A 14,365-nucleotide genomic window follows, 5' to 3' on the forward strand; every position below is an offset into this window, starting at 1 on the left:
CCTCTCACCCAAATCAAGGCTTTTAAAGCCACTTGTAGGAGCTCTGCCTTTTCGTAGTGCCCCTCAGTTGTGCGGTGGTAATGCTTTTACCTGACATCATGGGAGTGTTTGAAAAAGACTTAAACAATTTCTCAAAGCTTCTAAGAGTGCAGAGGGGTCTTTTCAAGGGTTTCCATTGTATGTGAGCTGATTTTAACTGCAAAATGTTGTAGTACTGTACTGCTTGCTTATGTTCTGGTTTGAAGAGTGATATGGATAGTAATAAATCATTTCCATTGTCAGTTCATGCATAAAAATACTGTGGCTTTTACTGAAGTGCTGTCTTCTGTTCTACTTGTGTTGCCAACATGTTTAATTTTGTGCAAGTATTTCAAGGTATCTGGTAATTCTCTGCATGCACCAGAGGCTTTTCTGCTCATTTTCTCCTCTGCTGATTAACTATTGATCATTAACTGCAGGAATTATGTGCTAATCCAGCCTCTCTGCTGGAAGTTAGGCTGTTGATCTGAAGGATTTGTTAGGATCAATACCCCAGAAATACAGCACTTTGCTGCTGCCACTTCTTCTCATTACCAGTTAGCATCCATTCACACTGCTCACTGGATTGTTACACTATTATGTATTACTAGCAACTCAAAAAACAATGTAGTAATTTGTTATCCACTGAGTTTGTTTCTCACAAATGCGGGAGTAGGTTTTTTGCCCTGTCTCTGTAGGAATGATGATAAAGGTGTATTTTTATGGTATTTTAAGTACATACTTTAGCTGCTGAGTCAATATCTTAACCTTTCAGTTAAGAAATATTTTTCTTATTTATTAATATTTTAAATAGTGTTTTATTTAGGAACTTTTCATGCTAGATTTTGAAAACTGGAGGCTAACCTTTCTGGATGTACTCACGCTCCTTCACAATTAGTTCTCATCGTTGTTTCTGATTCTCAAACCTTTACGCAATCTCTGCACTGTGGGTTGCCTTCCATCTTTCTAAAGTTCAGCTTATGTCTGTGGTCTGTGTTCTCGATGCTTTTCTTCTGTGGATGTATCTTAAGGCAGCTCTGACCATGTATTTGAGGAGATGTGAGCTAGGGATGGGTGTGTTATTGTGGCTGTGGATTGGGTTCGGCCGGTATCACTAGCACTGCAGGTTAATGTACTGCAGCAGAAAGTTCATTTGATCCTTTCTACCACCTCTTTAGTCAGATAGGATTGCCCTCATTTACTTTGCACCTGTAATTTAGATGAAAACACAGTGCTAAGTAAGAACTGAAGAATTAAAACTTTCTTAAATTTTTTTGAGTCTGTACTATGAACATGAATAGTTTTCACGACTGTTTCAGAAATAACCAAGCTCCGTAAAACTTAATTCTCACAGGATCAATAATCATATGCAGTCTGTTAAATGTAATAAACTGGTAAATTTTGGCATCTTGGAACTGAAATTATTACATAGTTTTAAGAGGGTATTCTTCCATGACTCCCAGATGCTGTAATCTCTCAGTGGTCACTTGCAGGAGCAGTGGAAGCAGATCCATTGACTTTATTTTCACATGTATTAGCACTAATGCTTCATCCTAGTTTCGTTCAATGTGACTTGTATGCAGCTTATCTTCTCCCACTGTCTTCCTTTGTGCACATTCAACATATACTTAGGACTAAAGTATTTTCTCATTCCACACTTGGGACCTGAGGACTTTTTTCCTTGAAGTCAAATACAATAGAGTTAGTGGAGGTTGATGCAGTGACTCTGTAAGAGTGGGAAGTTATGATATCAATTCTAAAACAATGTGGTTTGAATATGGCAATATCAGTCTGCTCCCACTCTGCTATTTGCACAGTTAATTTATAATGTCAACATCAAACTGATTTTTTTTTAATTAGCTATATGGTGCTGTGGCACAGTAGCAGTGCTCGGCTCTGTAACATCTCATAGCATATGTAGATTTTTCAATTTAAGATGGGTACTGTTGATGGTGCAGCTTGGTATATAGCGTACTTTTCATCTTGAAATCAAAGCTCTCCTGTTTTAGAAAGAAAGCTTTGTAGTAGCTTCACTATGAGCTGTGATGAAGGAATGTATAAGATAAATAACATGAAGAAATAAAAGCTATTTTGTTTGTCTTCCCCAGGCGCATCCTTTTTGTTGTTTGTTTTTTTTATTATGCAGATCCTCTTGGGCTGTTAAAATTCATCTTGTACCTTTCTACTCTTCTGTTTCGGATTTAAATCTTCCTGTTATTTTACAGGTCTTCTGTTTGGGAGCTGTGGGTGGAGGGTGCTGCTCGCTTGCTAACGCTAGCCTAGTGAGTGTGTGTTTGTAGACTTTGTCTATGATCAGTGAGGAGAGAGCCAAGGTCTCCTTTGGGGGCAATTCAGAGAGGACCTGACTTACCTGCTTATGTTTTAGGTTCAACAGGGTGAAGACAGACAAGGTTTTCAGGGAAATAGCTTTTTGTCAGAGCAGTTGCTGTGACAGAAGTAGTCCGCAAACTAGCTTTTACAATACCCTGTTCAATATATTTCTCTGACTGTGATTGCATACACTTGCAGACTGCCAAAATGTGAAAATGCTTATTTTTTTGTGATTTCAGTCTTGAGAATAGGGGACGTCTGAGCAATAGGTCTTAAATGAGTATTTTGAAGCCAACTTAGTTCTGAAAGTAATTTAGTTTCCAGAAGCTGCATTAGTCTCTGTCCCCAAACCTGCTGTTGGCATCCTTTTGCTAATAACATTCCTTTGTCTTGTTTTCTTTTCTTCAGTTTATTGGCTACTCTGACCAAATGACCTTTTTTTTTTTTTTGTTTTTAAGGCCATTTCAATAGGACAGTGTGTTAGTTTTGGGAGATATGAATTTACAAGACAGAAGTAATAGCCAAGTTTATAGTTCGAACTTGTAGCCAGTGTAAATGTAACAGTCCTTAAGGGCTTTACGACTGCTTTTCATCTGAGCTGGTAATATAAATAGCATCCATTTCTTTAGGCTAGTTTCTCCTATTACTTGATAGTTTAATAAATCTTAGGTGAGAACTGAAAGGGCTGTTGTGAATAGGGCAACTGCTATATCCCTTTGTATGGAAAAGTAGGAGCAAGCAAATAGTTTTACATCTCCTAATATGTTTTCCTAGGTTGTAGAAGTCTGAGTGAAGAACTTTTTCAGCTGTGTGTTGAACTATTTGCACTTGAAGCCCTTGATGAGATTTTTCTTATACTAATGTACCTGACTGCTTCTTCGTTTCTGTTTTGGCATCTGTAAGTCTGGGTTATGAGATTCATAGCTGAGTTATGAGTGCTTGTTGGTTGCATTATAGAAATTTTCTGTTCCTAGGGCGACAGAACTGCTTGTAATATTTCAGGAGATACATCATGACTTGGTAGTATGTGACTCTTTTTTGCCCTCTTTTCCTTGCAGAATTCCTGAGGTTCTTTTACAGTTTTGAGTGCCCAGGAGCATTGAACTAAGGTTTTCAGAGATCTGTCTGCAATATCTGCAATTTTACCCTATGATATATTACATTCTGAAGCAGGAATATTTTCAGTTGCTTTCTTGGTGAATCTTATCTTTGCATTATAAAGGAGCATGACCTGTATGTAAGCAGTCAAGTTGTCTCAGGACTTCGATTTCTTTTTAAACTACTTGTCATTCCTGTTAGCCTGTAAAATAAGGATGGCTTTTAGCTGTTGGCTTATGAACCAAATATAACAGAGTAAATTGCCCTGAGCAATTGTTCCATCTTTAACAAAGATTAAAATGAATTGGGAACATCTTGTCTGGCTGTAAAAATTCTCTGGTGATATTTTTACAGCAACAGTTTACAACGAACAGACATTTCATCATGTATATGAAGAAGTCTAAAGACTCAAATCTGGTTTGCTTCTGCCTTCCAGTAATTGTATTTTTTCCGTTGTGTTAAGAAAAAAGATTCAACTTTACTTTCTCTTCTGAGGAAATGAGCTACTCAAGAGTATCAGAAATTTAGTGTGTTTAATCTCAGATCATTTATTCATTCCTCACAGCTTTTGTTTGAAATTTGCAACTAGAATGATCACTTATCCTCAGTGGAACTTCTGGCAAGTCTGTATTAAAGTACAGGTGAGCAGGATTTGTCTAAAAGCTCTACTTGGAAGAAACCCAAGTATTTTCATTATAAAAGTTAGTATTTTGAATCACTTTTGTGATCTCAGGAGTCTGTGCTCACCAACCAGTTTTAAAACTGTGTTTTTATTTTGAGGTATCTCTCACTACTCAAACCCCAATTTTTGGCTCACTGAAATGATGACTGGATGGTTAGGATCGAAGTCACAGTAGAAAAAACTCCATTGTCTGTAGAACTAGCCATACTGGGGTTTTAGGTGCCAGAGCATTTTACTGTGTGTCACCTACTCGACGTAGATTTTTCTCCTGTAATCTCATTGCTGTGCTCATGGTAGGGTTGAGGGTTGGAGGAGGTTTAGTGAGAGCTACAACCCAAATTGAGCTAACAGGGTCTGATTTTTAGTTTTTTTTCTTTCCCTCCTCAAGCCTCCCTGTGCTCTTAAATCAGCTTAGTTACACTGGCTTCTTTGTGTAAAATCCTAGAGACTTAAACCTATGTAGGTATGGAAGAGGATTTCCTTCAGTGAGAGGATGAATTATGTTTTAGGAGTTCTGGTTTTCCCATCCACTTGGTTTTTTTTCTGTTGGATATCTCCCTTCTCACCAGGCCTGTAGAAATTTGGAAATGGCCCCACTGGCACTGAAGGGCTTTTGTACTGTCTCCTCTCATGAGACATCTTTCCCATCCCTGCTTGGATTCAAAGGCTGTGGCTTGGAACCCTGTAGCTTCCCAGTGAAACAATGGTAACACAGCAGAGTTCTTAAAACTGTGTGGAAACTCAGTTTTGGAAGTCTGTCCTTGTCTCTGTGCACTCACAGAGCACTGACTTAAATGTGACAGAACTACGTTTGCATGTGTTCAAACCCCTGTTTTGGGGGTAGGTTTTGCCAAAGGATCTTTGTCAAAATAGACCCTATGCTGCTGCTATCGTAACCAGGGGGAAATTTTGCTTTATGACAAAACTTATCAGTGCTAACATCACACAGGTTACTGAATCAGCTCCTGAAATTGTCATAAAAGACCAACATTTTTCTTAAAGGTTGTCCCCAGAAAAAAAATTGTGTTCTCGTACAGAAAGCTGAGTTGCTTTCAAGAGTGATGGTATTGCTGGGCAAAGTTTCCTTAATGGAAGGAGCTGTAAATCATTTGGTCTTTACAGGGTGAAATTAAGACCTCGTTTGTCTTGAGCTGTAACCGACTGTGGAGCACAGGTACAATCCCTTTCTGGTCAGAAATCCTACCAAGAAATTATTTGCGATGCTTTGCAATTGCTGACATGTTCAAGTAGTTTCAAGATATTGATCTGCCTGCCAGATAATACGGGATATTGATAAAATTCAAAGTAATGGAGTATATAAAAAAATAAAGAAAATGTGCATGCTTAAGAAAATGCAGCCCTACTAATTGAAGAAGGCGGCACATTTGGCTTCAGAGTACTGTTTGCATTACTAAAAACTCCTGAGAAATCCCAGCAGAGCCTTCAGGTTGTGAGCAGGAGCTGTGGCTCCAGCTGGCACAGTGGGAATCATTTCAGCTCTGGGTGAGCGAGGAGGTGCGTTAGCCTTCAAAGTCTGCTTTTGCTAGAGGCTCTGCAAGGACTTGGGGGTTTTGGTGGCAAGTGGAGCTGGGGAGGATTCTGCAAGTGTCACCATCTTCTGCATAGTGATGAACCGCAGCCTTTACACCGATGGGTGGTTCAGGCAGATTCCTGGGGTTTAAAGTTGGCTGTTGAGGCTTTTACGAAGTCGTGTGTGCTGGAGAAAGTTACCCCCCGTGTGTATACTTCAAGGGTGAAAACTGGTGCAAGGATGGTGTTCTCTGTTTCAGAAAGGGTTAAGAAACATTCTCGCTGAACTGTTATCAATGTGATTTTATGTAATGAACCATAATCAGAAATAGTATGCAGGGCTGATTAAGGCTGTTGATGCAGTGAGACAGGAATACACCCACACATGTACTTTCTGTAGGTAATTTGCTTTTGAAGATTTAGTATTGGAATCTAAATGATTTCAAATCTGTTTTCATTTTATAAAATGTTTCACATGCATGTAAACCAGGAACAGATGTTGATACTTCCTTTTACTGACCATAGCTGAAAAAAAATAATCACCAAAGGCAAAAAGGCTTTTGCATCATAATCCCTTAGTTTTTAATGCAAAAACTGTGAGTAGACATGCTGGACTATGTTTGGGATTCAGTTAGAAAGAGGTAGGTTTATTTTTCATGTTTCTACCAGGTGTTACAGCCCAACTTACAGAAAAGACAATCGATGTTCTAAAGGATAAATTCACTGACCTTGGGCTGGAAGGACAGTTGGTAAAAGACATCTATAGTGGTGTGAAACCTGGGGTGTGCCTGCATGGGCAGGTCAGACACACAGGTTGACTTAGAGGTAACCAGCAGTGTTGAACCATCCACCTAAATTTGCCTCTTATGTTTGAAGATACCCGGATGAAGTGCCAGTACTGCTGCTGGATGCGTGCTTGTAATAGACTGATTCTGATTTAAATTGTAAAGTGTGTTTTTAGGTGTCAGTGCCACCTTGCTTGCTCTTTTCAGTTTGTATCCTGCTTACGCCAGCTTGGCTGTCTGCATTCGTGACTGGAATTGCTTGTGTTGCTTCTCCCTGGTGTTGCAGTTTGAAGGTTGCTTTACACAATGGGTTGTACGTGAATTTTCACAATCTCTCCTTAAGAATTGATGTATATGGCCAGGTAGGTATTATTTTCCCTTTGTAGGTACTGGAGATTACACTGTGCCTTCAGCAGGTGCCTTGTAATAGTTATGCTTAAATTTTAAGTACTGCCTGTTTGGATGTTTTCAATTGATTTTATTATATAGTGTATGTTAGAACTACAGAATATAACATACCTGTGTCAACAAACCAAAGGGTGGCACCTACCTGCTACCTGTTGGTTGCTGCTGAAATATCTACACGAGAGAGACTTTAAGTAATGAAAAACACTTTCTCGGTTTTTGGGATGTAAAGAGTTCTTCCTTTATTTAAGTCTTCTGAAATCCAACCTGAACACCCACTCATAGTGCAGTGCTCACAAGAAATGGATCAACCAAAATATTTATATCGAGCTTTATTTTCTAAACTGTAAATGTTGCAGTCATGAAGTATGTAGGCTTCTGCTGAGTAACTGCATATTTTGGCAGATAATTTTTTCTCTTCTGACATTGTTTTATTTGCCCTTATTAGGACTTGAAGCATTTGAGATGTAGCATAATAATTTATGTGCAGCCAGTCTGGCTTTTGTCTTGTGTATGTTCCCATATGCAAAAGGAGAGTGCTATTGGCACATACATTCATCTAGCAAAGTACAAGGCTTGTGTAGTTGTACTCTGTTCCCTGCTAGCTTTTTAGAGCTGTTTACTAGGTAAAACCATAGAATCGTAGAATCATTAAGGCTGGGAAAGACCTCAAGGATCATCAGCCCACACCACCAAACCCACTAAACCATGTCCCTAAGCACCATACTGGTTTATCCCTCAGCCTTTTGCATTTTGTGTTGAAAGCCTCAGACACCTCTCTCAGGTTTTTACGGTGGTGGTATTAATGGATGTAATATGCTCATCTTTGTCATCAGATGCCTAGTGCTCAGAAATTCATTACTGTTGTTTACAAATCCCACCCCTATTTTTCTGATAGATTTTAATACCCAAAAAGTTGGTGAATGCTTGCTTAAAACAGTGTTTCTTTGAGTCTTGATTTTAAAGGACATGGGAAGTATTTACAGGAAAATGAATAAGAAAAGCTAGAGAGTCCTTTGTGGAGGCTGAGCTGTTTATTCCTTTATAGCCCTAAAGAGGGTCATTTGGAAATGTCATCCATCTGGTTGTCAAAGGACAAAAAGCTCTTTACTATTTTTGAGAAAACACATGTAAATTGGATTATGCCCAGGGATCTCCGATATCATGCCTGCTTATGTTATATAAGAGTTAGAAGCCTAAAAGCTGCTTTTTTTTTTCTGGTGGATTGATGGTGCCTGAAGTTTAGACACACACAGCATGTGTGTCAAATGGTAACCTAAAATGGTTTTCCTTTTTGTTCTGTGGGATGATCTCCATGCTTAGCTCTGAATGAAACCAAATATTGTAAAGAAATTTATTCCTTGGGCAAAGATTCCAACCTTTTTGGTTCGGGAGTGTCCATTGTACCTGGAGGACTGAGAGGGGCTGCTGTGAGCACTGCGCGAAGACGATGTAGTGACTTTCTGAATCAGCTGCTGTGCCTTCTACACGAGCAATTCAGTTGTCTGAAGAAAAATGTTATTTCGTCTGGTTGTAGTTTTTCTTTGCATGCATGCATAAAGTAGGCTTCAGAAAACATGAACTATGGTTCCAGAAAAAAGATTGTGCCAGGTGTTAAGTTTCCCCTTTTGGGGTGGAGTATATATCGGAGGAATTCACTGTACAGTAATCCATCAACATCAATAAATTGCTGGTCTGGATGTTTGCTAGTGGTAGTGATTTAGAATCCTTTGCAAATTAATACATAACTAATTTTGAAGTCTGTTTTAGTGTTCTGGTGAAAGGACAGCAGAGTCTGTTGTAAATGGGATTGCATGTTTGTGAGTTAAATGGTGGCAGGCAAAGTATGAAGCTGATCGTCTGATGGAAAAATGAAAAGGGAAAACATGTGAAAGTTGCGGGAAATCATGCTTGCTTTCGTATAAAATCTCTTATTAATTCTTGGTTTTATTTGCTAGATCAGTATCTAAATAAGAGCACAGTTATAACTTTTTTCCTTTAAACCATTTATTTTAATGTACTTTATTAATAAGATGATTTTATTTTTTGGGTTTTTTATTCTACACTTTTAAATCAAGTCCTTTATACTGATATAGCAGTATTTTTTGAAGGCTTCAAAGTGTAGTGATACAAAACTTGTCATTTAAAAAAAGTTGGCATATTGTTGAGAAGAATATTACTGAGTTGTCAGTTTTTTTTTTTCTTCCCCATAGAGATTTATAGTGGAAGGCTACGGAGGGTTCAACTGAGTGCATTTCAATTCAAATATTCCAGTTGTCCACAATGATAAAAAAAATCCAAAATATTGTCCCAGGTTTTTGCTTACAAGTCTGTATCTTCCTCTAAGGTTTAGAACTGACTTCCTTTCGCACTGTTGCACACGTGGCTGTATGTGGCAGTCCCTTGAAGCAGAAGCTGCTGTACTTGCAGGGATTATTTGAGGATTATGTGTTTCCCTTTCTGTCCAGACGTGTGAACTGTTAAGAAGGTCTCTCTTACTCTCTGTAGCTGTTGTATGACTTTATAGTCTGGACTATGGTTTTCGGTATTATTTTTATGCTGTCTTTATTGACCCAAGTTTGAATAATCTGAATACCTAATACACTTCTACTGTGGAGCGTAACGCAGGTTATTAGGTTCTGTAACGCAAAATTCCTGGTAGAAACAGATGAAATTTCAGTGGCATTAGGTTTAAATTTGCTTGCTTTTTCATACAACAGTAGTGAATGCAGATTCATGAAGTGCATAAACCATTAGCAGTTGCAGGAAGAATTGTTTAACATCAGGATTAATTACAACATTGGCTTATGTTATATGTATGTACTGTTGCCTACGGTATGTGCAGACTTGCTTTTGAGAGGCAGCATTAACATCTTGTGTGGAAATACATATATCTACATGTATACAAAAATATACATGGCATACCTACACACAAAAGCAAAACACCTTTTTTTTAGGGGAAAATACATTAACTTTGTGTATGATATCTCAAAAAATACCACTGAGGCCAATGGACATTTTTAATGGTTATATGAGGGGAGGACCCCACCTTTATTAATTATGTGCTTTCCAAATATTGTATTGTGATAGTAGTTTGAAATCGTTTTTCACTTTACAGACAGTGCTTGATTTTATCTGTATAGCTTCCAGTTGTTTTGTCTAGTATGCAGGAACTGTGATAGACTCCAGTGATAACCTGGTTTGTGTTTTGGGGCTAGTAGATAAGGAAGCAAATTTATTGAACACCTGTTAGTTATTGGGAAGTGTGAAAAAGATCCTTTGCTTGATGAGAGGCTTAGCTGTCCTTTGAGTGGCTTTTGTGGAGCAAAGTGAGGTCAGAAATTTAGATCGATGTTGTTTTTTCTCCTCCAGTGGGGGCTGTGGGCAGACAGGCGGTGTGGCACAAGGGTCCCTGGACTGAGAAGGGAGGATTGTGGAGGGCAAGAGCTGAGAGTGGCAGTGGCTGGGCTCAGAGTGGAAAGAGCGTGTGACTGGCTGCTGGGGGGGCCTGGGGTACTGGTGAAGGAGTGGTGGTGATGGGGGAGTTGGGACCACCTCACCTGGACATCCGGTGATCATTTCCCTGCCCCGAATTCTCCTCTCCAGCGCCGCAGCAGTGCCTTTAAAGCAGGAACAGCAGTTGGAGGTGTGTGTGTGGATATGGACTGTTCTCTGGATGGTTAATATAGGGGTTGCTGGGAATAAAGCCTGTTAATTTTGGGTAAAATTTGCTGAAAAGCTGCCTTTGTTTCTCCCTTAAACCTGTGAGTGTGTGATCAGTCAGCCTGTGGAGAAATAGCACTGCGGGGAGGCTTAGGGGCTGGATGGCTTTCGTGAAGATGGCAGAACAGCTTTCTTGCAGCTCTTTTGCCAAATCATGAGTTTAGGGAGAAGCAACTGCAGTGAGAGCGAAGGAATAAAAACAATGTTGGGAGAAATATTTTAAATGCTAGCAAAATGGTGGTTTTCTATTTTTTTAATTATCAAATTAGTAACAGTCTGGCACCTGTCATGAAAAAATTTGCTTTGAGTTGCACTTCAGACTAGGAAGCAACTGGAAGCTTAGAGGTAGTAAGTCAAACACCCTCTTTCCCCCTCTTCGAAAGTGCAGTCTCACTGAAGTCTGATGTTTGTGGGATGTCATGAGACATGGTGATGACTGCTGGCACGCCAAGTGTGGGTGGCAGGAACGCAGCCAGTGGTGCAGCACGGAGACCACAGGCTGAGCTCTTTGGTACCAGAGTTATGCTGGAAACAAACTTGTGGCTGGGCTGGAGGAGGAGGAGGGTGACATTCAAGCCTGTGTGCTATGGATGTATGGGTAAGGATGCAAATCTCTGGAAAGTGCATCTGTGGTACTTACTGTAACGTACAGCAATTACGCTGAACTATACCCACACCAGCAGGTATCAGCCTGTTTCCTTTGGGGTTTGTTTCTTGGCCTGTTTTTTTTTTTTTTTTTGGTTTGGTTTTGGTTTGTGACTATTAATAGGTTGAGTCTCAGTATCAGTCATTGATTAACTCAGGCACTTTGCAGATAAGTAGCTCTTACAAGAGTCCACACCAGGGAGAGCTGCCTGTTTGTTTCTGGAACCATTACCCAGGGTTGCAATATATCAACAGCTGGAAACTGAAAAAGAAACAGAGAAACATCTCTTTTTAAAAAGAAAGAGGTGGGGGGTGTAAGTGGAACTCTTTTGTAGTTTCTAAAAATTTACTTTCTTGAGAGATTGTATCTGGGAGCTAGAATACTTCGTCTCGTGTTTTGGCAGTGGTTTAGAGTCGCTTCCTAGAGAGCAAGCGCTGCTATCAAAAATAAACTATTGCTGTTAACAATCCTATTCCAGGAATAGAATACAGTATAGCATACAGTAAGGCTTGTCAGTGTCTTTTTTTTTTTTGGATCCTGTAAGCTAGCTTCCAGGAATGGGACTCTGCATTTAATTAACTAGTGACAGTGGTACCAAAATGGAACGTGAGTGTTGAAGTGGGAATGACCATGTGCAGTGCCTTCTTTCTCTCTCCCTCTCTCCTCAGTTAAAAGGAGTTTAAAGGGTTTGCTTCAGCAACAGTTACTTGTACACTTGAGTATTGTGATATTCTCGTCTTGATTAATGGTTACAAAATGGTTGTGAAAACTGAGGACGTAATTCTGGCTTGAGATAGTCTAGCGTTTACATGGAGACTAAGGAGTGGGAGATCATAATGGAGTAAAATATGCTGAAAAGCACAGGTAGGGGATTACTGTCCCCTGTGTTCCTGTATCTGTCTCAATTTGATAGCTTTTATTATGCTTCATTTCCCATCCTGTTATGTTGTGAACACTTTATCACTGACTGCAAGCGAGCGTGATTACTGAGTGTGACTTCATGGTCTTCTGCTCAGGGAGGGCAGCTGCTTCGGTGTGCTCTGAGCTGACCGACCGGGGTTAGCAGGGCTTGAAACCTGAGCAAGCAAATTCTGAGTGCCCCAGCGTGTGAGCTCAGCCTCAGCACCCGTTGCTAGTGACCACACAGCCTCCTGTTGTTTCACCCTGCGGCGGAGCAAGCTTGTGCTTGCTTGTAGAAAGGTGTACTGCAAGAGCTCAGAAACTGATGGTAGTAATTCACATTAATTACTGTTACATCTTAAAATCAATGTAGCCTTGCATAAGTTAATATATCTTAGCATGAGCTACTTCAGCAGAGAATATTAAGAATAAACCACTGTGAGATCTCAGCAGGGCAGTGCTGGTGATCGTTGTGTGTGTGGCTACAGATGGCACCCTGTTTCCTTAGAGCAAAGGTTCCAGTGGTTAGGCAGCAAGGAACCACTCACTGAAAAAGGCAGAAACACAGACTTGCTGATGTGTAGATCAGTGACAAATTTTGTAGATAAATTGGGGAGGTGGGGGGAGAAGAAAGAAGAGTTATAGGGAGTCTACCTTTTGTCCTGTGCAGAGCTGACAATTGTCATAAATTCAGTTAACAAAAAACCAGCAGTTCCTCTAGGTGTAAAAAAAATAAAACTAAGCTACTAAAATACCAAACACTGTTCTTCAAATAGCCTTTTGATTGATAAAAACTTCCTCTGGAAGATGAACTTTTTAACTTGTCTTCAATTATAATGATGAAAGTAATCCTGTGAAGAAAAGGATCAAGTTAATAACAGGTAACCACATAAAGGCAAGTATTTCTAAAGATTAAATAGAATTTTTCTTCTCTGAGGAATTAATTTAATGAAATTTGACATTATTTAGTACGTATAATAACTTAACTGGCTGATAAATTCATGTTCCCTCCCTGGGATTTAGTCTGTATTATAATTCAGGTAAGAATTTGTGACACAAATAGGTGAAGCTTTCATATGTAAAATATTTTTCATAGTTTTTATTTATCTCTCTGGTTTCAGAGGAGCATTGCTGTTACAGCTATAAATGCTATTAATTGCTCCCTACCCTGCAGTTTTCAGTACTGTAAAATATCCCTGGTTGGGATTTAATCTGTATTATAATTCAGGTAAGAATTTGACACAAATAGGTGAAGCTTTCATATGTAAAATATTTTTCATAGTTTTTATTTATCTCTCTGGTTTCAGAGGAGCATTGCTGTTACAGCTATAAATGCTATTAATTGCTCCCTACCCTGCAGTTTTCAGTACTGTAAAATATCCCTGGTAATATGTTGCATTTACCACCGTGTACTATATTTTATTTATTTGACTGGGGGGTTGAGAGAGCAGTCAGAGGCTTGGCAAAAGGGAGACTCTTCTAGAATTTGAAAACCCATTCCTTCCTTCCCAAATTTTTAATTATAAAATGACACTTTTTAATGAGTGCTGATGGTGAAATATGAAGTCTTTCCTCTGAAATATTATGAATCATAAATAATTTGGTGCCCCAAAATCAATCTCTGTCAACATCAGAGTATTCATTAGCATCTGGGATCCTACGATCTGAAGTCTCAGCATGTTCCCAGTAGATAACAGAGTAATTATTAAATCTCTTCAGGTCAGACTCAGTTGTAGGTTAAGTCACTGCCTTGTAAGGAAAAAAGAGCATGATCCCACATAAACTAAACTGTAGTATAGGGGGTCTCTGAATTGATGTATCAGGCTTGATCTCCTGCTTTTTCTGTTCATCTGAACAAGTAGATGTTGAATTGTCTTATTTGGCTGCCTAAATCCAAGCTAGAGACTGATCAGTGTGCTGTAGTCATTTGGGTTTTTTTTCCACTATGCTGAACTGATTTGAGCAAGACATTTCTTCATTAGCTGCTTATTTTTGCTTCTTTGTAATCCAAAGGTCTCTGGATGAAATCTTAACTGGTAGGTCGTCATTTTCCTGGTGGCTAACTTGAGTCATGAGGAATAAGAAATCAAGATCTCTTGACTTAACCTGCCTTTTAAGAATGACGTAGGGCTGCAAAGCTGTCTTGCGATTCATCTCCAAAGATTTTTTAGTTTGATCGGAGCAGTCCTTTGTCCTATGGTTGGAAGCCCAGTTTTGGAGGATGGAGCAAAGTGATAAAAAGTATAA

This window comes from Pterocles gutturalis, unplaced genomic scaffold, assembly GCF_000699245.1.
Source record: "Pterocles gutturalis isolate BGI_N339 unplaced genomic scaffold, ASM69924v1 scaffold4297, whole genome shotgun sequence".
NCBI classification, from domain to species: domain Eukaryota; kingdom Metazoa; phylum Chordata; class Aves; order Pterocliformes; family Pteroclidae; genus Pterocles; species Pterocles gutturalis.